Source organism: Heterocephalus glaber, unplaced genomic scaffold, assembly GCF_053883595.1.
Source record: "Heterocephalus glaber isolate CG9 unplaced genomic scaffold, H.glaber_assembly_v1.0 deba00000621, whole genome shotgun sequence".
NCBI lineage: Eukaryota > Metazoa > Chordata > Mammalia > Rodentia > Bathyergidae > Heterocephalus > Heterocephalus glaber.
In genome coordinates, this window is record NW_028258153.1 from 13,014,998 (window position 1) to 13,036,523 (window position 21,526).

At 33.6% G+C, this 21,526-nt stretch overlaps 1 protein-coding gene across 5 annotated transcripts in view; it reads left to right on the forward strand.

Annotated features, from left to right (window-relative positions):
* Positions 1 to 21,526, forward strand: part of Erbb4 (erb-b2 receptor tyrosine kinase 4) — a 1,128,010-nt gene that overhangs the window by 453,760 nt on the left and 652,724 nt on the right. The window lies entirely within an intron of this gene.

Here is a 21,526-nt window from a genome sequence, read left to right on the forward strand (position 1 = left end):
GTGGCAAGAGTTAGAGACATAGAGTACAACTGAGACCTTCTCTTTGATTTAATCAGAAGGAAGATCTCTCACACAATGTGATTCAGTGCTCCTTAATGCACTACATATGAATCTGAAATCATTTGATGTACCACCCTTTGGAAAGCATAGGACTCACTGTCTTCAAGAACATACACATAGTTTTTACTTTTAGAGGCTATGATTTGGTAAACTAATTTATAATAAAGTCGTAGCAATTTGTGAATCAACACATTTTTGTTAGGTTTCTGAATAGTTTTAGGTTTTAGGGAATTATACTAAAGGAGGTATGTATTTCAGGGCAGTGGGATTTCCATCAGTCATCTAATTTAAGTTTTCAGAAATTTCCTAAAGGAGCTTTTAATCTCCAGTACTTTCTCCTCTCCCCTCATCTCCCCTCCTCTCCCTCCCTTTCTTCTCTTCTCCTCCCCTTTTCTTCCTTCTCTTTCTTTCTTTCTTTCTTTCTTTCTTTCTTTCTTTCTTTCTTTCTTTCTTTCTTTTCTTTTCTTTTCTTTCTCCTTTCCTTTCCTTTCCTTTCTTTCCTTTCTTTCTCGATCTTATCTTTTAGAAATTGTGCTTTAAAAAAAAATAAAAGACTTTGCTTCTAACAAATTCTACCTGACTGTGAAGAAACTCAGTAACATTTTCAGCCCCTGTGTCTTATTTAGTATAACAATTTCAACACCCAGTAGGTGTTAAATGGAATTGTAAAATGTGAAAAATCTGTCATCATGCCAGACATATAACAAAAGGTGAAAATGATGCTTATTTCTTAAAAAAATTTATAGCAAAGTGCATATCTCCTTACCTTCAGCTTTTAACGAATCTCTTCAATATCATAAAGAATGTAAAATTGCTTTTGTGGTGCTTTAACTCTTCCCTGCACTATGGTGGTTGGGAATGTGGGCTCACGTAAACATTGTGGTTGGAATCCTGAGCAGAATGAGTGTGGGAAAGGTGTGCAACTTCTGTTTAGCTGTTTCTTCAAAAATGTGTGTATTGGGCACCTTCTTCTGAGATTGCAGTGCCTTTTAAATGAATTAATACAAGTGCTCAGAACATTAGCTGTCATACAGTGAAGAATCCATGTGTTTAATCAATATTTCCTCAAATGATATCTTTCCTCACATGATATTTTTCATGACAAAACAAATTCCAGAAACTATTTTGTAGAATTATAACAATTGCAGTGGACAAAGTCTTCTTTAAATTTAAAATCTCAGCACCATTTGAGAAAACAAAACAAGTCAAAAAACCTTGCAACATACCCAAATAGCACTGTACTAAAATATCATTGTGTGCCAACCCTTGACATGCAGGCATATGGAAAAATTAATTTACCTGTTTTCGATTGGTATTTTCATTAAGATTAAAAATAAATATTCACTGGTTTTGTAAGTTCTGCATATGTACTTTTATGACAAGTGAATTGGTTAACTGGGTCTATTAATCTTTGGGGTTGTTGTAAATAGAATATTGGTATCATCTGTATTTTGCTTACATTTGATTACATATTTGACTAAACATTGTTGCTTCTCCAAATGAAATTTATACTTAAGATGTTTCATATATTCCTATTCTTTTTGTCTGACAATTAGATGATCAAACTAAAAACATCATCTAATTACTATATCACATCAACTAACATGGCTTATAAAATTCTAATAAATCAGATAAACTGGTTAAGTTTTCATGTTAACTTGGAAAGAATTTCATGAATATGGGTTCTTGTTTATAGGTAACTCTCGGTCTAGTGACCCTGAAATATTTAAGATTTGTGCGATCAGTTTTCTAGTAAAGTAACCAAAAAAAGGCCGATTTGTTGAACACAGAACACAGACGTGTTGGTAGCTTGAGTCTCTAGTATTCCTGTTCATTCAATCAAACTGTGAATCAATATGTTATTCTAAAACAGAGAAACAACAGAAGGAAAAAGTGTGACAAAGAGTACAAGGAAAGAAAAAGGAAGAGAAAGGAGAAAGGAGAAAGGAAAGAAACAGTGAGGGACTAAGGTTCATGGGCAGGCCAGATAATAGAAGCCTTCACAATGACTTCCCATGATGCCTTTCAAGGAGAAGAGAGAAGGGGACACAACCAAGATCCAGCAGTTTTTGCCACCTTGCTATTTACTCAATCCTGCCCGCATTTATCTCTTATATATTGTAGTTTCAAAAAGATCTGCAGCTGAAGTTGGCCAAGTTCCCAGGTCAGGGTTAGCTGCCTAGCTGGTGGCTGCTGTTGTCTGGATTTCAGGGTGGTGTGAGGGAAACTCTTTTCTAGTTATCCATTTCAGAATTCACCAGAGTGGGTGAAGATAAAACTGTATAGATCTCAGTTTTGCAGCTTGGCACACACTTAGAGCCTTGGAACACTGTCTGTCCATACTGATATTCAGCAAGGAGTATCAGGGACCTTGTTTATTCTTTGGTTTGTTGAAAACTCAGTATTTCAAAACCGTTTTACAAAACAATTTCTCACATATGAAGTTATCTTAGATCTTTCCTTCCTGAAAAGCATATGGGGAGAAGAGAAAAAAAGCAAAGACTGGGTACGATCACGTAATTTTCCTTGACAAAAGCAGGATGGCATAATTCTGCATGACATTGGTCAGAATCAAGCTCTGGGAACCAGGCTTGCCCCTTGATTAAGGTTAATGTCTTGAGAGTTTCTTACTGCTGAAATGTAGAATTGTAGCCACGCCTTACTTCAAGTTGCCTAATTATGGGATTATCATAAAATATGAATGTATATGAATCTTTACCTCTAATTTAAATAAGCAAAATAGACTTAAACTTTCAACCTTCATGACAGAAGATGTATTTCATTCTGTATATGATTTTGTCATCTTTCGGAAGAGTGATATAAATGACAGTTTATATTAACCAAAAGCAAAAACAACTATGTTTGCATATGGATGTACTGTATTTTTTATTACAAATTGATTTGGTGAATTCAAGGCAAATTATGAAATATGTTAAATTAAATTCCTGCTTGAAAATGTACAGAACAATACTGATAAGTTTTCTTGTTTATTTTCAAAGTCAATACAACTATCCCATGAGGATGCACACTACAATTTAGGTTAACTTCAAACAATGAGTGCTACAAAATGCCAAGGATTGTTTTAGTTGTCGAGGATACCAAGACCAATAAGACCATTTGTTTTTTTATTTTTACCTTGAAGAACTCACACTGAGATGAAAAGAACAGAAATCAATCAAATTGTTTAAATGTGATACAATACTAATCACATGAAGTGTGAACCAAAGACAAGCATGCCATTGGACCAGAGAAATATCCACAAACCTGAGCATGGGTAATAGGGAGATGGTAGGCTAGATTATAGGCCATATTTGCAGAGCAGAGGAAACCACTTATTGTGTCACTGCTTTTGGTTGACTAATTCTTTCGCAATTCTTAAGAAACATTCAGCACTGAAAAATGAGCAGGGACTTTCCTGGAAGTAACATCATTCTACCCTATTTTGCTTTGTACAGAGGAAGCAACGTGTTTAATTGTACTCTTGCAGAATATGAAGTTTATTCACAAAATGACAGTGAAGTTATACTTCATAAGTCTCTAGCTTTCAAGAAATTTCCCTTTTAGAAAAATTATGAGAAAAGAAAAAAAATAGAAGCGAAATCTTTGTAAATAGGGAAGGGTGGAGGGGGTGATTAAATCATGTTTAATTATTATTTTCAAAATCTTTTTGATTTAACAAATGCAAGAAGAACTTAAAAAAATATCAAACACTGGATTTAAGAGAGAAAGGACTTCTGTCCATATCTAACTACCCACCCTATTTTCTATGCAAGTCAGAAACACTTTTGAAATTTAGTGAATACCTTTAAGAGTTATTTTTATCATTTTATTATAAAAGAAACAGGTTGATCAAAACCCAGATGTGCTGTAATTATAAAATGAACAAAGGATTTTGAAAACTTAGTAAAAAAAGGCTATAAAATATCATGTTAATAATCTGTATAAATTACATATTTACAATATAAAATTTCAGATACAGTGGTTTAAAAACACATGGTATTTTAGAAGAAATATATGTAAACATAAAGGAAACAAAAAGGGAAAAAAATCCCCTCTTTTAAAACAAAACTTTTTAAACAGCCTGAATTATTTGGAGGATAATCAGTGTAAATTGGAATTGAAAATAACCAAAGATTAAAGCAAACACCAAAGTTGTTTTCAAACTATCAACAATCTATAATCAAGGAGATGAATGAAATAAAATGTCATAATGTTAGTCCAGTTTATTGAAAAATTATTTCAAATATAAATTGATCAGATTTTAATCAACATAAATAAGAAACTAGAAAACCAATAAATAAGTTGTCAAAAAAGAAAACAAGTGCAAACATCAGAGGGGAAATCAATATCATGAAAATGGCCAGAAGAAAGGAGCAAGGTACCTTTTTTTCAAGAAAGTTAAGTGTAGTAACAGAAGTTGGTCTGACCTGATATTTTTGTTTTTAGAATGTACATATTTTCTCCAGGAAGTGAAGAAATGAGGGGAAGTTCAAGGCAAAGTGTTCATATGCATAATTAATTGGAGAATGAAATTATCATAATCTGGAAAGATAGGAACTAATATACAACAAAGTAGACAAACTGGTGACCAAAAAGAAGTAAATCAGCCCCCAGGCAAAAGGGTAGTTTGTGTTGGGGCAGACAAGAAAGGACATCACTCACTTAAGCTTTTAAGGGGAGAAAGGCATTTTAACACCCTTTTCAAATGGTCAAAATATTTTTATTAAAGATAGACCTTCAAGGAATAAATTTTTTTCTTAAGGAAATACAAGAAGTAAGAAAAATGGACAATAAGTAGGGTGATAATGTACATGTAGTTTTCAGTTCAGATTGTTCAGCGTGATAAGAGGAGATTCAGCTGTTACTTTTTTCACTTTTAATTTTTATATCTCTGGACTCTATAGAATATTCTTTATTTAGATTAGTTGCTTTTTGTGTTATGTACCTTTCATCACTACTTTCGCAGAGCCTAATACTTTTCCCCTCAAGACTCTTGGGATTCTTTGATCCAAAAGGAATATAAATCTTTCAAGAAAGATTTGGACTTTTCTATGGCAAAAGTAGTTTGAATAAAAAATGTTTATATTCTTCATTCAAATGCATAACACATTTTAGTATACCTGTATGCAATTTTATTCTTTTCATAATCAGAAATTAAATTTATATGTGTATATATACACACCTGGGCATGGTGGGACATGCCTGTAACCCCAACTATTCCAGAGGTTGAGAAGATAATATTTTCAGAAGGTAATACTTTCAGTTTAAGGCCAACTTGTGCAACATAGTGAGACCTACTCTCAAAATTATTTTTTAAATTAAAAATAAATTTATTTTTAAATGACACATAAAAACACAGAAATTGTTCATATTGGGACTGAGATATAGCTTAGTAGTAGAATACTTGCCTAACATGCAAGAGGCTCTGGATTCAGTCCTCATCAACACACACACACACACACACACACACACACACACACACGTAATTACATATCAATAGGATACCATGTCATGAGGTTTCAATAAATGTATACATTGTATAATATTTAAATCAGTTTAAATGTATCTGTCTGCTCAAACGTTTAATCATTTCCTCATAGTGGCAACTTGAAAGTCTTTTCTTCTAGCTTTTTGAAGCACACAAAAAGAACATTGTTGTTTTCTGTGGCCACTCTGCTATCCAGAAGCATGCCAGAACTTCTGGTTCCTAAGTGGACTTTAGTCTTATTTATTAACTATTTTCAGTGCTTACCATGTGCCACACATTGAAATCTTCTTTTCCTTTTTAAAAATTTCATTTTATACATTTTATTCCTGTCCATTGATGCTATTAATGCAAGATCTTAGGTTAGCACTCCATGTATAAGTTTCACACATGGGAAAAAATGCTGATTTCCTAATAGGCTCACCAATCAAGTACTGGTCCCTTGGCTCTAACCAAATCTAGATAAACAAATAGTGATTAAAAATTGACTAACCTGCACATCTCATACACAACAACACTTAAATGTCAGCAGATTCTGAAAGAAGATGATTAGCAATGCAAATGTATCTACTTTACCTGTGACTTAAAATAAGCAGAATAAACAAAAAGCTGAATCTCCTGAGAATAGCAACTCTCCAGAACTCTGCTCTAAGGACTTGAGACCTAGTTATCTAAATGCTTAAAAGGTTCCTCTTGTTTGCTCGAAACTTAATCTTTTCTGTAAAGCCTTTCCTTACACCCACTCAAACAAAGTATTTTCTTCTTCCTCTGGCTCCCCTCACTCCCAGTTTTCACTTGTGTTTCATTCATCACCCAACATTGTATTCACTTGTAATATGCACTTAGATTGAGGTTCAGGATTGTGAACTATGGCTTATTTATTTCTGTATCTTTCATTTTAACATTATGCCTGGTTGTAGTAGGCACTTGTGGATTGTGATATAGGTTTATTATCCTATATCCAGTCCTATATTTATGTGAACACACTGTAAGAATGTAAATTACTTAGTGAAAGTAATAGAATTAAAGATAAACTATCTCATGGATTTGTAAGAATAAGGAAAAATAACATTTGTTTCCTATATCAGGTGTTGTGATAAGGGAGAATGATTTGGCTTCAATTATTACACCAGCATTTTGGTTCCATACCAGAGATAGAAATATGCTTAATTCTCTTTCCTTCTAGCCTCTCTTCATCACTTTATCCACTCTTGTTTGGATGTTGCTTTCTTTTATAGTAAATGCTATGTCTATACTAAAGGCCAGGCTAAGGCCAATTGATGTAACAAACCATCAGGTGAAAACAGCTAACTTGTTAATTTGATCTATTACAAGTGGTCAATTTATCCTGTGGCTACACACACACATACATACACACATACATAGACCACATATCCACACACACAAATACAGATCTAACCAGAACAGAAACATTATCCTAATACTTAGTAATTACAGTACACTATTTATATATAATACTTTGCCAGCAGTTCACTTTAAAATGGAAGTAATCATCTAATCTCAATCTAACAGCTGTTTCAAAGCTACAGCATATCTATGATTCATCTTCTCACCTGAATACATAGATTTGATAGAGGTAGATATCTGTATGATCACTGCTGTCTTTGAAACAAAATTAGCTTGCTGTGGATATTTCACCAAATGTAGATAGCCCTTTTAATCCCTGCCACCTGGAATGAAGGTAACTGTATGTCAGGAAAAAAACAAAACAAAAATGAAACAAAACAAAACAGTAAAAGAAAGAGAAAACACTTAATGAATTTACTTGGATCATATATCCTGAATGCAACTTCCTTAAACATAATCATATAGAGCTGGCTTTTGAAATGGTAGAATTCTAGATTGGTATTGTCCTAAAGCCAGACTAATTTCAGATAAAGCGGACCTTGTAGGATGGTAAAAACAACATATTTTTATGCCTTAGGAGAAATCATTTCCTATTTATGGCTGTTATATGTAGTTTGGAAATGTTATTAATTGTGCCTTGTTACCAAGACTATCAAAATAAAACTGTGGCAATGCATATCTGACTGTTGATAATTCAAAAGTCACATTCATCATGGTGCACTGTAGCTATTGTAAATGGAGAATAGTTATTTTAATATTAAGAAATGGTTAATAGATACATTTTATCATAACTTTTCTTGTAATTAGGTGGCATGTAACTTACTATTTAGTAGCATAAATTATAAAGTAAAATCTCATCTCTAGGAATTTCATGACTAAGAAGTACTTTGAGGAGTAGCTTCTTTTTGTTTGGTTTTGAGTTTTTTTTTTTTTTTTTTTTTTGGTACCAGAGATCTAACTCAGGACCTTGCACTTGTGAGGCAGGTGCCATGCCACTGAGCTAAATCCCTGGCCGGAGGAGTAGCTTCTTAATATGCATAGCTAAGTATTTTTAGGTTTATACATTTCCCGAAGTAGTGAAGTAAGTGTTAGAAAGTGGTTTCCTATCCTATCGCCAGCTTTCTGTTATTTTGGCATCATTTTTGGATGTATTCCTAGGAGTAATTATTTGTGCATTTGAAGCATTTATAGGATACCAGTTTTATGAGTGAACTTTATTTCAATTCATTGCCAATTTTGCATATATAAACATTAACATTCAGCATATTTATTGAATATCTTTTAAATTAATTTGCACATCACATTTTAAATAAGCAGTATATGATGTCCCCAAGAGATTAGAAAAGAAAAGAAAAATCTCGGTTCTTTTATATCATCCCCTAAGGAGCTGACAAGTCTTTAAAAATCAACAGCCTGTTTCCAATTGCCAGTAACACCCCACTCTCATCAAAGTGAGTGTTTCCTTTGATCGAAGTCCTGTAACAGATTGACTTGTGTGCAGTGGTAGGCAGTTCATTGATAACCCATAGAAGTAGTTAGTATCCTGCTGCTGTCTCATAAAGGAAATAGAGGGTATGAGGCAGGATCTTCCTCAAATCTGAGCTCATTGCCCACTTCCCAGCAAATTGTATCAGAAACCTTTTTTTTCATATTCTGAAAGAAATGTTCCTCCTCAGATGTATAGTCAAGGATTGATCTTGTAGTTTGTGGCCTAAAAATGTATATAGTTTGAGGGGAAGTATCCTCTTTATGAAATCTAAATGAGTAAGAATGTTCTGGAAAAGGTCCACAAAGACGGGAGCTCTGAGGCTGAAGCAGGTAATTCAAGTCAGATTTTTTTTCTATAATGCTGAATTAGGAACCTGGAACTAATGTTTAATGTGAAAAGGTCAGTGTGTTTTACAAAATGGGTGAGATATGTACTATGTGAGTTTCAATACCTCACTCATCTAAGCAAATCTCATGAAATCTTTGTCCTACAATGAGCCACAACTTTTACTTTGATGAACAAAATAATCCTTTAAGCTTTGTTTTTATTACTGAGATGAGAACATCTAATGCTTACTCGTAAGTAACATATGAAATCTATTGTTTAATATTCTCACCAAGTTCTTTTTAGGATTTCTGGTTTACAATGGCATTTCTTTTTCTTTTTTCCTTTTTATCCTATTTCAGTTTTCAGCTTATGACTTGACTTGCATGAGGTCTATACTGTTTTCAGTCTGCTGAAGTTTTAAAGTATAAGATTTTCTTAGCACTTCTTTCTCAGATTTTGCCTCCTCTATACCATTTTGATACCTGACCTCTTAAACCCTTTCACTTCAACATGTCCAAACTTGAACTCCTTTTTTTCTGAAGTGTCTCATTTTCTTTGCTAAATTAAAAATTTTTTCAAAGCATGACATCATTTGCTATTGGAGCCTTTTCTTTTTCTTCATCTTACAAATTTTCAATTTTGTCCAAATATTAGGACATGTGGAAAATAGCTCCAGTTTCTCACTGTGAAATTATGCCCATTAGACAGAAAGCTTACTTCCTTTTTTAGAAATGTAGTCTTAAATGTTCTGTATTTTGACATTCTAATTAAAATTAAAATTGCATTAGTAATTGAGTCACAAACTTCCTCTTCCTTTCTTTGATTTGTATCAGAAAACAATGACTATTTGGTTGCTTGTTATATCTACCTCGCACTTATTTCCAAAATATTCATACAAATTGGATGCCTCCTCTAGGGTTTTCTGCAAATGTTGGAGTTTTCATTAGACTCCTAGAACTTTCTGAAATGTATCCATCAAAAATTATCTCCTCCATTATGAATTCTTTGGGAATGGGTCCCAGGAGAAACCTTGGCATATAGCAAATCAGCCAGGAACAAGTTTAATAAAATAGTGTTATAAGTGAGGGAATAACACACAGGAGTTGTTTTGGTAACTACATGCTTCTGGTGCATAGAGTAACACAGAGCCAAATGTCAACTGCTTTTATCGCCTTAAAAATATCTCAAATGAGAACTCTGGTAATGCCTGGTGACTTTTTTCTCAGACCGATTCCTACAATGGAGCAACACAGGTGAAATGAACAGTGGGTACTGTGAGTGCTCCTGTACCAAAGCAGTCCTTACCCAGTGGCTTTACTTTTCATATTTATGTGGAAAAGAAACTTGGTAATTGTTTCAGTAAATGTCATGTAAGAACTGTTTTCTGATTTGTTTAACGAAAGTTAAAATACCTGACAATACATTTATTTTATAAACATTTGAAGTCAAATTTTGATCTTTGTGACATATCTATAATAATTTCATTAACTTAGAGAGTTTCATGTATGTACTACTAGTGTTATTTTTCAGTTGCTAATTTGTAATTGGATTGAATCATCTTAGCATTATATAACAATGTGATAACTACCACAATTTCTTATTCTGGAAATACTTAAATTTTTTCCTTATCAGAGAATTAAAGTAGCTAGTTACTAGTGGCAACTCATTTATTATATAAAAACAGTCCATTAATGTAATAATAAGAGAAAATGCTTATATATGTTTATTGTATAATCACTGTTGAATATATGATGCAATTATCATAACACTACAGAGTGAGAATTCTCATTTTCCCTGTTTTACATATAAGAGGACTAAAATACAACCAGGTTTTATGACTTGACTGAGATTTCAAAGCTTATTAAGAGCAGGATGGGATTCATGGTCTTCACTCAAATGTTTTGCTACTATCCTTCCCAATATAATTTGGTTGAGATGTACTTGTTTTACAACACTGAGATTTTTATGCCAAATGGATTATATGCATTTTGTTGGGTTCATTTTGAAGATTCTGTTTCATTTCTTGTTTCCTTTTTTTATAAATATGCAGAAAAGTAATAGTCTAATTTTTCTCATGTATAAAAAAGACAATAATATCTACCTCATAGGACTATCATTAAGTTTAAATTATCTAATATATTTAAAACCAGTGCAATGGTAAGTATTTGATAAACAAATTCTAAATTGTTATACATTTATTGTTGTAGAAGCCCTTCTTTGGATATAGTTTCCATTGGTTTGTGCGCACACATGTCTTATGATACAGTCTATTCTAAAGTTACAGTTCTTGCTTTATAGAATAACATATTGAGGGGTTGTCCATATGAGGGAAAAGAGAAAGACCACTTACTCTACATCCACATTTGGTAGTTGAAAAAACTAACGTGACCAGACATATTAATATCCTAGAATTTGTCTCAATAGAGTTTGCCTTTCTCTTACGACAAATATTAGTCCTAAAATTGTTTCCACTAATGAGAAAGCTTCATTCAACGTATATAATCTATTCAGTCATTCAGTCAAAATATATAACCTATTATGTTAGTTGTAGATGACACAATAATAAGTAGTCCAGAATTCTATTCATTAAATGCCTATATAGTTAAGCACATTTTTAAACCTCCTTCCTAGAAACAATAGGATTTCTCTTAGTTTCATGTCCTTACTACTGATCTAGGAGGAATCTTAAAGTCAGAAAGACTGGCATGACTCTTATCTCTTGGATATTTTGCCCCATGACTTTTGTGAATTTGAACTTGATTAAAATACAGAAAGGATACAAACATTGATAAGAATCCAATTCCTATGAAGCAGAAAGAATTTCCTTCTTAAGGCTTTAAATTTTAATTTCTGATGACTGATCAAAACATTATTAAACAAGGAAGTATAATATCTGATGTGTAAATAAGACTTATTTTATGTGAATAGTCTCTATTCTGTTCTATAATTCTAATAATGATGTATAATTCTCTAATGGAATTTAAATTGAACCACTTAACATGTTCTTTACAAAATATGTGAAATTATGTATACACAATGATCATAATTAGACTGTTTTAGAAAAAAAATCTGTTTCCCATAGGACATGACTAATAACTCTGCACTTGTGACTTAGAGTTGTATGCATTTTCTCAGGGTCACAGAGGTACCTCAAGTGAAGAAAAACTGGAAAGAATATCATGTGTGGAACCTTCATCCAATTAGGAACCAAGAAAACACTGAGAGAGAATATTCCTTTCTGTCCAGGGCTCTATTGCTAAATACCAAGACTACTGTCTGGAGTTCTGAGTTAATCATTTAATACATTTTGCTTTACCTCATTAACTTTTAAAATGTACTTTAAAATTATTTTCTTGTTATAAAGTAAACCAAGTTTATTAAGAAAAAAATTAGCAAACCAAAACACAAAAAATGAGTTTAAAAATCCCTTCTACTTTTCCAAATTAAACTCAGCAACTGTCAGTGTTTTATCTCTTTTTAGATTTTTTTTCCTCTATGAATAATATACAAATAGATTAGACAATACTTTCAGGATCTTAATCAATTTTGAGTTCAATATCCTTGGGCTATTACAAATTTTGCTGCTATGAACATGGGTGCACATATATCATGTGGAATGATTCTTTTAATTCTTTGGGGAAGATACCCAGCAGAGGAATAGCTGGGTCAAATGGGACCCAGTCCTAGTTCCTACACACTTCCAGTCCTAGTTCTTTGAGGTATCTCCATACTGATTTTCACAGTGGTTGCACCAGTCTACACTTCCACCAGCAGTGGAACAGTATACCTCTTTCCCCACGACCCCACTAGCATTTGTTGTTGGTTGATTTCATGATAGCAGCCATCCTTTCTGGGGTGAGGTGGAATCTCAGCGTTGTTTTCATTTGCATCTCTCAAATGACCAGTGATGTTGAAAAGTTTTTCATTTGTTTATTTGCTATTTCTACTTCTTTGTCTGAGAAACGTCTGTTCATTTCAGATGCCCATTTTCTGATTGGGTCTTTAAATTTGGGGGGTCTGATTTTTTAAAGTTATTTATAGATTCTAGATAGTAGATCTTTGTCTGAGGAACAGCAGGTGAAAAATTTTTCCCACATTGTGGGTTGTCTCGTCACAGTGTTGGTGGTTTCTCTTGCTGTGCAGAAGCTTTTTAATAAGAAGAGATACCACTTGTTGATTATTTGTGCTAGATCACCGGCAACAGAGGTTTTGTTCATAAAATCTTTTCCTACACCAATATCTTCAAGTGTTCTACCTAACCTCTGTTCCAGCCAGTTCAGCATTTCTGTTTTAATATTTAGATCTTTAATCCAGTATGTTTTTTTTTTTTTTGTTTTGAGTGCATGGTGAGAGATATAGGTCTAGTTTTAATCTTTGGCAAGTTGAAATCCAATTTTTCTAGCATCATTTACTAAAGAGGCTATCTTTCCTCCAGTGAGGGTGTTTGACTCCTTTGTTGAAGATGAGGTGGATGAGTGTGTCTGGCGTTCTTTCTGCATCTTCTTATCTGTTCCACTGGGCCTCAAGTCTGTTTCTTTGCATATACTATGCTGTTTTTATCACAGTAGCTTTGTAGTATAGTTTCAAGTTAGGGGTTGTGATACCCCCTGCCATGTCTCGGCTGCCTAGTATTGCTTTTGCTATTCTAGGTCTCTTCTTGTCCCAAATGAATTTTTGCATTTTTTTCTCAAGGTCCATGAAGTATGCTGCTGGGATTTCAATTGGGATTGCATTGAATCCATATAATTGTTTTGGAAGTATGGCCATTTTCACTATGTTGATTCTTCCTACCCAGGAGCAAGGGATGTCTTTCCATTTTCTGATATCATCCTCAATCTATCTTTTCAGAGTGCTATAGTTTTCAGAGAAGAGGCCTTTGATTTCCTTTGTTAGGTTGATTTCTAGGTATTTCAGTTTTTTGGATGCTATTGTGAAAGGAATTGTTTGCCCTATTTGTCTCTCGGTGAGTGTGTTGTTCGTGTACAGGAAAGCTATTGATTTTTGTGTGTTGACCTTGTAACCAGCTACTTGACTGAATTTGGCTATAAAGTCTAGAAGACTTTTGGTGTAGTTCTTGGGGTCTTCTGTATAGAGTATCATGTCACCTGCAAATAATGACAATTTGACTTCTTCATTTCCTATCTTTATTCCTTTTATTTCTTTCTCTTGTCTAATTGCCATGAAAAATGTTTCCAAAACTATATTGAACAGGAGTGGTGATAGTGGACATTCTTGTCTTGTTTCTGATTTTAGTGTGAAGAATTTCAGTTTTTGACCATTTAGTATGATATTGGCTGTTGGTTTTTCATAGATGGCTTTTATTAGTTTGAGGTAGAGACCATCTATTCCAATGTTTTGTAGGGTTTTTATCATAAATGCATATTGGATTTTGTCAAATGCTTTTTCTGATCTATTGAGATGATCATATGGTTTTTGTCCTTAGCTCTATTGATATAGTGTATTACTTATATATTTATTGATTTGTGTATGTTGAACGATCTCTGCATCCCTGGGATGAATCCCACTTGATCATGGTGTATGATCTTGATGATGTTCTTAATTCTATTTGCCAGTATCTTATTAAGGTTTTTTTGCATCTGTGTTCATTAGTGAGATTGGCCTATAGTTCTCTTTTTTGGTTGGGTCTTTCTCTGCTTTGGAGATCAAGGTGATGCTTGCTTCCAGGAATGAATTCGGGAGTGTGGCTTCCCTTTCAATTTCATTGAAGAGTTTAAACAATAGTGGCAGTAGTTCCTTTTTAAATGCCTTGTAGAATTCAGCAGTGAAGCCATCAGGACCCGGGCTTTTCTTGGTTGGTAAGTTTTTAATTACATTTTCAATTTCATTGTTTGATATTGAATTGTTTAGAATTTTTAGGTCTTCTTCAACTTTGGTCATTTGTATGTAACTATGAATCTCCATTTCTTCTGTGTTTCCATTTTATTGGCATATGGTTTCTTGAAGCAAGTATTGATGATCCTCTGGATTTCTGCTGCGTCCATTGTAGTTTCATCCTTTTCATTCCTAATTGCATGGATTTGGGCCTTTTCTTTCCTTTTTTTGATAAGGTTGGCTAAGGGTTTGTCAATTTTGTTTATTCTTTTGAAGAACCAACTCTTGGCTTCATTGATTGTTGGTATCATTCTCCCAGAATCCATTGCATTGACTTCTGGTCTGATCTTTATCATTTCCTCCCTTGTATGAGCTTTGGGTTCGTCCTACTCTTCTTTTTCCAGAAGCTTGAGATTCTGCATCAGGTTGTTTAATTGGGCTCTCTCTGTTTTCCTAATATGAGTATTCACTGCTATGAATTTCCCTCATAAGACTGCTTTCATTGCATCCCATAGATTCCAATATGTTGTATTGTCATTATCATTTAATTGAAGGAACTGTCTGATTTCTTTTTTAATTTCTTCTGTGACCCATTGGTTATTCAGATGTTGTTCAATTTCCATATGTTTATGAAATTCTTGGGGTTTCTTTTGCTATTGATCTCCAATTTCTTCACACTATGGCCTGATAATGTACAGGTGATAACTTCAATTCCTTTGCAGTTATTCAAACATGTTCTATCATCGAGTATGTGGTCTGTTTTTGAGAATGACACATGTGTAGCTGAAAAGAATGTTTAATCTGATTTGTGAGGTGGAACACTCTGTAAACATCTGTTAAGTTCATTTGTTCAAGAGTTTGATTGAGTTTTAGTATTTTGTTGCTTACTTTTTGTCTAGTTGATCTATTTGTGAAAGTGGGGAATTGAGGTCCCCCACTACTATTGTATTAGTGCTTCTTTGATTTTTCCTGTCTGTTAGTATTTGTTTCATATATTTGGGTGCACTAGTGTTTGGTGCATATATATTTAGGATTGTCATCTCTTTCTCTTGGATTGTTCCCTTTACAAGGATGTAGTGTCTGTCCTTCTTTGTCTCTCTTAATCAATGTTGGTTTGAAATCCACTTGATCTGCAAAGAGGATAGATATTCTTGCTTGTTTTCGGGTTCCTGTCCCATGGAGTATTGTTTTCTACTCTTTAACTTTCAGTCTTTGAGTTTCTTTCCTCATTAAATGTGTTTCTTGTATGCAGCATATTGTTGGATCTTGCTTCTTGACCCATTTTGCCAGTCTTTTCTTTTGACTGGTGAATTGAGACCATGAACATTCATGGTTATAACTGATATGTATTGACTTATCATTGTTATGACTTTTACTTTCTGTTTGATCCTCCCCCTTTGCTTTAATTTCTTGTCTTGCCTGATGGATTCATTCTGCTGGGCTTCCTGTGGTTGTGATCCTTGTTGTTTTTTCCTAGGATATTGTCTAAAATTTTTTGGAGTGCTGGTTTGGTATTCATGAAGTTCCTCAGGTACTCTTTGTCATGAAAGTATCTTATTTCTCCGTCAGTTTTGAAAGATAGAATTGCAGGGTACATCTGGGTTGGAGGCTATTTTCCTTTAGGGCTTGAAACACGTCACTCCAAGCTCTTCTCGCCTTGAGGGTTTGCGTTGAGAAGTCTGCTGTGATTCTGATGGGCTTTCCTTTGTATGTGATTTGTTTCTTTTCTCTAACTGCTTGGAGAATTTTGTTCTTCTATTGGGTTTCTGGAATCTTAACTATTATATGGCTATGTGTAGATTATTTTGATCAAAGCTAGTTGGAGTCCTATATGTCTCACTTATCTGCATATCAGGTTCTTTTCTCCTGCTTAGGAAGTTTTCTGTCATCACTTCTGTGAACAGATTTTTATATTGTCTGCACTCTCTCCTGTTTCTTCATTGACTCTGATAAGTCTTATGTTATTCTTCTTTTCATTGTCTAACAAATGCTGAATTGATTTCTCATGATCCCTTAGTATTTTAAAGAAATTTTTCTTTTCCTGGTCACTAATTGCAATCTTATCTTCTGTATCTGAAATTCTGTCCTCACAGTGGTTCATTCTGCTGCATAAACTTTCAATGAAGTTTTTAATCTCCTGGAAATCTGTTTGCATCTGTTTTATGGATTCCATTTGTTTTCTATGTTGGAATTCCATCATGTTCCTCAGCTCTTCTATTTTTTTATATGTGTCCTCTCTAGATTTATTAATCATGTCTTGCACTATGGGCACAATCTCTGCTATTATCTGAGAAATTATTTCTGATTTTATTTTTTCCAGATCCCCTGTTGTTGCCAGTTCAGGGTGTCCAAGTGGTTGATTATCACATTGTTCAATCTTGTTTGCCTTTGGGGTTGCTTTAGGTGATCTGGAAGTCTGGTTTTGAGATCTGTTTACATGTCTTTTCATTTCAGTGGGGGTGGGGTGTGTTGCTGTTTCTGGTGCTCTCCTCCTTGGTGCTGGGGGCAGTGGTACAGCGGCCTGGAAGGCTCCTCCTCAAGGCTGCATGTGACTCACCTCTTTGGAGCTGGGGTGGTGGTATTGCAGCCCAGTAGCTGCTTGCTCAGCACTGGAGGTGTTGGTTCGTCTGCCTGGTAGGATCCTCCTCAGCAACCCTTAATATTTTGAGTATGTTGTAAAATCCTGCCTGGAACTGAGTATCGACAATAATCTCATTAAAATGGTAGGAATATCTAAAACGATGTAATGTAAATATGGTGTTAATTTGGGATGAGATACATAGAGAAAACCAACATTTCATATGCCACCCTATTAGTTCAGTTTTAACAATTAAAAAGTCACTTAAGTTTCTTGAAAGTAGTAAGATCAAGAACAACTAGAACCTAAGAGTCAGTATTACCTTCTAGTAAGCCCTTGTTTCAGTCATCAGCCCAGACGCTGGCTAAGGTATTGTGCCTCTGTGGGACACTTAAAAAAATCTGATTTGGACTGATATGAGGAAACTTAAATCAGCAACTCCGTGGGTATGACGACATCCATTCATTGGTGTTTTGCTCTTTTGAGTTTTGCTTTCTAAGGTCTGAATAATTGTAGAATATACATCTAAGATTGAGTACTCAGGAACATGCTTATCTGTATGAGTACCTCCTTTTACTCTTTGAAGGTTAAAGAGAGAATCAGTTTTGGAAATTGAAAGCAAAGGGGCCAAGTTCCAAGATTAGATGCTTCTTCAGGCCAGACCAGTTTAAACTCACATGACTGAAGCTCCAGGGAGCCATGGAGGCTGTCAAAAACTAGAAACCTCTGGGAAAATACAGCAGTGAAAATTTCTATTTGTGAGTTAGGGAGAATTAATAAAATTGCTGCATATCAAAGATATTTCAAAAAATATAGTATAATAGGCATTGAATAGCTGATATAACAGCCATTATTACAAATAACAGGCTTATAACTTTAATATTTCTTTTAAATTGCATTGTATTTTTTAAAAAAACTTCTTGAAGAGTATTATCTTTAGAAGAGTTTCATATTATTAATTTTTGGAGAAGTGAATCAAATTCCCACACCCTCTGGGTGTACTATCTATTGATCAGGCCCTGTGTTCTTACAGCATCATGTATTCAGGGTTGTGAAATACTGATGGCTATAAATAGGGCTAACATCTTTGACCAGGAAAGGCAAAGGTTGAACAACATGCTTATTTTGTAGGCAACAAACTTTTCATATAGATGGTCCAGTGAAAGTTTTAAAGTAGGTATCTTACAAGGTAACATGAAGCAACTCCTACTTTTCAAAACAACTAAAATATTTACTAGGCATGAGCTATGTAAGATTCACAATTCATGTAATATGGGTGAAATAAATGAACAGAAAAAGTGAAGATGATTTTTCTTGAATTTAAAACAGGCATTTCCAACAGAAAGACAAAACTAATACTAATATCCAGTCTAATAGTTGTTTAAATAGTGGAATTTTCTTTCCCAAAGTGGGAACCAGAATTTCCAAATATTTATTTTGATTGAATCTTATTTCAAAATAAATTTATTTTTCTCAGTAATAAATATGGGGCTTTAAAATTAATATAAAATTAAATAAGGTTAATATTCATATACAGTTTTTATTAGCTCCTAATTTATTTTCCTTTTTCTTTTTTTTATTGACTATTGTCAAAATTAGTACTAATGCAGAATACTTCTGTTACTCGTACTACCACTTATGGGTAGTAGCAAATCCAAACCAATTTACTTGTTGTCATTTCGGAATTCTATTTGTAGTTAAACAGATTGAGGACTTGAATAAACAGTTGTGTATGTGTGTATGTGTGTGTACATACATGTGTGCTTTAGTTATGTTTCCTGAACCTGAATCAGTAATAGTATGATAACTATCAGTAATAGTATGGTAACAGTAATCAGTAAACTGGTAACTATCTGGTAACTCATCTGGTAACTAATATGGTAACTATCAGTAATAGTATGGTATCAGTAATCAGGAATAGTATGGTAACTAATCTCATTCCTTCTGGTTATTAAAAAATTCAGACAAATATCAATGACACTACTGTCATAGAATTGCCCTACATTTTATATTAGTATAGAACTGGTCAAAACTGGTGATAATCCTATACTATGGCCATACATAATTTACTAATAGGAAATATATTAGTTTTTTTTAAGCAAGATCTTCTAATCAATGAGAATTTTCTACTTCTACTTATTTATATACTTATTTATTAGTACCTGTTTCAGTATGTAATGATTGCATTCATTGTAGGGAGCTGGTACATGTACATAAGGCATCTTAAATCTTTTTTATCCCCCTCCTCTCCCTCACCTCCCTCCATCTCTTGGTCCTCTTCCCTTTTGCAAAAGTTCTATCTCCCTGTTTCCTATTATCTATTTTTAATTTTGCTCTTTATTTTATTTATTTGGCTCTAATTTATTTATACTTTGAGTTTCTCATATAAGAGGAAACATGTAATATTTAATCTTGTATATCTGATTTATTTAAATTTAACATACAGTAATAGATTTATCAGGGGATGCTTTATTCTATGGTTTCCTTTAAAATGAGTTTACTTGGTAAATGTTGACATCTTGTTATTTAAAATAAAATTTATTATGTAGCCCAAAATTTTATGTTTTAAATGTAGATGCCTCTAAATATAAAAATGAATGTAGAGTTTTTATTAATTCATAAAACAAGTATTTGTGAATTTTACCTATGAAGTATGGTATTAGCCACTGAATATTCACCAGTAGCCAAAATGGCTAAATTTCCCAGTTCTCATGAAGCTCATATTCCAGGAGAAGAAGAAGAGGACCAGAAAATACAGATAAAAAAATGTAAAAGAAAAAAAAAGTTTTTGTGCCACCATTACCATGCAAAGAGTTAAATAGAAGTGATAGTGTTTTATTGGATTTAGCTACTTACATTGAGAGTCCAGCAAAGGCCTTTGGAAGGTCACAACTACATTACAACCAGAATGACAAAAAGAAAACAGCTTCAAGAATAGGACAATATTCCACACAGAATGAGTTGCTCATAAGAAATTTGTGAGCCAGGATGGAATTTGGGTTGGGGCTGGTGAGGGAAGCCAGTTGATTTGGATGTGGATTTTATAATGAGAATGCCAAGAAATCTTCAAAATATTTTGGCAAGAAAGGTACATAATTGAATTTGTACTTTACAAAGGTAATTCTGGCTGCAGTGAGTGAGCTGAAGAGGGTCAGATGTTCAGGAAGGATCCCATTTCAGTAATCGAGGAGAGAGGAGGTAGTCACTCAGACATGTGAAATTATGAATGTCAAAGAAATCTGGTCAGACACATGTGGAAAAATAGAAGTATATTTGTACGGTATTCTAGGAAACCACTCTGTATACATTGTTGATACTGACTAAATTTGTTACATTCTCTCTTAGATATCTATGTGCTGAGTCAAATGAAAATATTAATAAATTCATAAATGAAAAATAATTAAAAACTTGGGCAATTTCCTGCAAGATTTTTTTAATATTAGCAATTTCATTTCCCTTTGTATGAGTCTTACATTATTAGATAACCTCTGTGTCATGTTCTGCTCTATACAGTGGACAAGGGTAAGGAAAGTTTAAAGACAAGAAAGAAAAAAAAATCTGTGTAACACAGAGGAATCAGAAAAGGTCTTTCTGAAAAATTGAGCCTGAGTGTGAACCAGGGTTTCTGTTTATTAAACAAAATATAGAAAATAAGCCCACATCTGACTTTCTCTTTTCCCACCAACCCCATCATGAATAAAATGACATTCTGTCATGTTGGCCTTCTGGTCTCATATGGTAATTGATATATATGGAAGATATTTTTTACAGTTATTAGATCTGATTTATTTTGTCTAGACACAAAGATACAATGATTAATCTTTGAAAAACACAGATCCCACTTGAGAGCCGAATATTGTGTACCTCATGATTGTTACAAAAGAGAAACACATGTAAAGTCAAATCTGTATTCTTGCATGACTCAGAACCAAAGGACTAATTGCGAGTGGGAACAGTATGCTTCTGAAGAAATCCTTAGAAAGTATCACTTAGGTGTTCAAAAGGTTCTGTGGTTACCACACATACGAAGTACGTCACCCCAGCTCTCTTAGGAAGCCCACAAACACTGCTGCTTTCCTAAAGGACAATCAATACGTGTTTTAAAAGTAAGTTAGCTTTACTTTCTCATTTTATGATTTAAATCCTCTTCAAAACACACTAAAGAAAATTTTTTTTCTTTCTTTCTCTACTACACTAGACTTTTTAGAACCTAGATATTTTCATTAGATCTACATTTACAAAACATCTCTTATTAGTCCTAAACCAATATTTACTAGCAATAACTGAATTATATACATTGCTTTATTCAAAATACTGTAATTTTTAGTGTTCATCAATGAAATCTCTTCTTATATATTTACTTTGAATTTAATAGCAATAACAAATA